Raw genomic sequence first — 3,317 nt, 5'->3', positions numbered from 1 at the left:
GGGAGTAGATGGAGACAGAGGAGGGAGAAAGGGACATGGAAGGGGAGGAGATGGAGGGAGCAGTGATGGGAGTGGAGAGTTGGAAGGAAAAACCCAGAACTCGGTGTCTAGTTCCACTCTGCTATTTTGGTGACATAGGCCAGTCCCTTCTCTCCGTGGCTGCTTTACAATTTGGGTGATTGAGGATCTGTGTCTGCCTGAGGTTGTAGTAAGGCTGACCAGCAAAAAAGATAGGAGAGAATTCTAGAAAAGCTCAAAGGCCTGCTACGAATGTAGAAAGGGGCATGTTTCACCTTCCTTGCACCTTCCAGGCACTTGGAGCCCACGTGGGTATGTTTCTGTGTGTCCTGCCTTCTCTCCCATCTCCATCCACACAGAGGTAATTTTAGAGAATGTGAATGAATTCCCCCAATCCTCAGGTAGCCTCTAGGCTGGGATTTCTCCTCAGTTCACTTTTCATTCCTGTGCTGTGTGGCAGCCCTGGCCAGATGAGGGAGATGTGCAAAGCATTTGTCATTGAGGTCCATTGAATTTTATTAGCAATTTTCTCCTTTGTTAGCAATTTCACATTGCATATTAGCATTTGTTTTCATATCATATTAGCATTCATCACAAAAGGCTAATCTCATTAGCACTTTTCACATTGTATTAGAGAAAACAAATAATCACACGGTGCCAAGGCATCCCTGCAACTAGGATGGCCTTTTCAACTGCTTTTCTGTTTATTCCAAATCTGCTCCACCCCTATCTGCAGAGCTGCCTACAGAGAGGGGAAAACTCAGATTCTGACTCTCTGAACCATCTGAGTTATTCCACAACTAGGGTTTGTTCTTCCAAAAATTCCCATTCGTTCATTCATTCACTCAATACTCCTTGAGCATGTCCAGTGCCAGGTGTTGTGCTAAACAAGGCTCTATGAAATAAAGGGAAATGCATATTCTCATCAAGTTTCAGGATTATGTAAGCAAATTGCAAGGAAGTTCCTTTTGTTGTTGCTGTTGTTTTTTTTTTGGGGGGGGGTGACAGAGTCTCACTCTGTCACCCTGAGTAGAGTGCCATAGCATCATCATAATCCACAGCAACCTCAAACTCTTGGGCTTGAGTGATCCTCCTGCCTGAGCCTCCTGAGTAGTTGGGGCTACAGGCAGGCACCACCACACCTGGCAAGTTTTTTCTTTCTCTTTTTAGTAGAGACAGGGTCTTGCTCTTGCTCAGACTGGTCTCAATCTCCTAAACTCAAGTGATCCCTTTGCCTCAGCCTCCCAGAGTACTAGGATTATAGGCATGAGCCACTCTGCCCAGCCAACAAGGGAATACTTTCAATAAACTTTTTCTTAGAGCACCTTATAGTTCAACTGTCAAATCCAATGCTTTTCATCTTCATCTATTCAATAAAGTAGGTCTTCTAATCATCTGTATGAGACAACATTCTGTTACCTTAGTAGGACTGTTGAATCTAAAAGAAATAATCCTGCATTTTCAGTATATTTCATAATTCCAGATTTTTCCTATAGAAGTAGGAAATTTGTTCTGAGCAAAAAAAACAAAAACAAAAACAAAACTGTTTTCAATATTTGGAAGTTTATAGATGTAGACATTTAGAGCATGCACAGAAATAGTTTTTATTTTTAAGAAGTTAGTCCACTTTCCTGTTTTTTAGATCATTCCCAAAGTAAAACTGCCCACCCCTCACTTACTAGGTTTAGAGCACTTATTTGGTTCAGATAACTAAAATTGTCACAATTTCTGATAAATGCTTCACCTACCAAAAGAACAACTAGTAGATACCTGCTCTTCAGTCTGGGAACCTCATCTGTGGGTCCCCATGGCTGTGGAGATGGAGTGTGAAGATGAGAGAAAAAAATACTTTATGTACCGTGAAGCTCTCTGCAAACATGCAGGGCTGTGATTCTGAAACAAGCTGAAACCTCATGCCGGGGAAAGCGTGATGAGAGAAAGGAGCTTAAATATTTTAGTGACCAGGAAACTTTCAGTTGTCTGGTGAAGCATCTGACAGACAACCATCTCAGAAAAAGTGGATTTTTACATGCATAAAGTAAAATGCAGAGTAAATCAGAAGACACGAATTATACCGAACTTTGGTTATCAGAAGCATTTTTTAAGCTGCGATTAACCAATATATGATGTGCTTGAAAGAATTTTTTATTGCAGAGCACTTGAAACATATGCAGAGGTAAATGATAATATAATGAAACCAGGTATTCACTTCCCAGCTTCAACCAGTATGCTGCCACCCTCATGGAAAGACGCGAAAACAGCCCCACACTCTCCACAACTGGCATGCATACAAGGTAAAATTTATGTACATTGGAATGTACAATTCTGAACCGAGCAGTTTTGGTTTTTAGTTCATTTGTGTGCCTTGAGACACAGTTGCTCTCCTTCACCTGGGCAGAGTGCTGTGGCATCTTCGTAGTTCACAGCAACCTCAAACTCTTGGGCTCAAGCAAGCTTCTTATCTCAGTCTCTGGAGTAGCTGGGACTACAGATACCCAGCTAGTTTTTCTATTTTTTGTTGAGATGGGATGTCACACAGGTTGGTCTCCCAATCCTGGGCTCAAGTCTTCCTCCTGCCTTGGCCTCCCAGAGTGCTAGGATTACAGGCCTGAGCCCCACGCCTGGCCTATGGATCCCTACATCTCTCTAAACCTCTCTGAACAGGAAGAGGTGACCTATGTCTTTCCTTATCACATGTAGCTCCAGCTTCCTAGTTCACTGGCATAGCTGGGGGCAGGGGGAGATGGAGAGCTGGAGAATTCAAGAGACTTATAGGAAGCCTTGATCAAGGGGTAGTGCCCAAGGGGTAATGTTGTGGCTGTTTTGCCCTTTCTTTTCCTGCAGTTTAACTGTAGTTGTGGGCACAGTTCTCAATGGGATGAGCTGAGGGTCAGATTACCTAAGAATCAGATCCACACAGGGGCTGGTCACAAATGCAGACTCCTGGGCACCACCCAAGATCTGGGATCTACTCGAGGTAGGGTGTGAGAAATCTGCATTTTTAACAAGTTCCCCCAGGTGATTTTGACTCACACCCACATTTGAGAATCACTCGTCTATACCTCAGTATTTGGGATGGTTTTGGCATGTTTTAGAATTTGTCTTCCCAATGTCTAACGGGGGGGGGGCATTAGGGTTCCCAGTAAATTATTTAGAGATGGTATGTTTTGCTCACTGATGTAACACCAATGTGGTGCCTGGAACATAGTGTGTGCTCAATAATAGTAATTATTCTTATTTTGCTTACATCAAATGGCTAGCTATCCTCCTCTTTGAAGAGCTTTGTCAAAAGGTCACTT

The sequence above is a fragment of the Otolemur garnettii genome, unplaced genomic scaffold (genome assembly GCF_000181295.1).
Source record: "Otolemur garnettii isolate 467f Iridium unplaced genomic scaffold, OtoGar3 scaffold00044, whole genome shotgun sequence".
NCBI classification, from domain to species: Eukaryota; Metazoa; Chordata; class Mammalia; order Primates; family Galagidae; genus Otolemur; species Otolemur garnettii.
The sequence above is the reverse complement of the archived record's forward strand: the minus strand, read 5'-3'. Positions refer to the sequence as shown.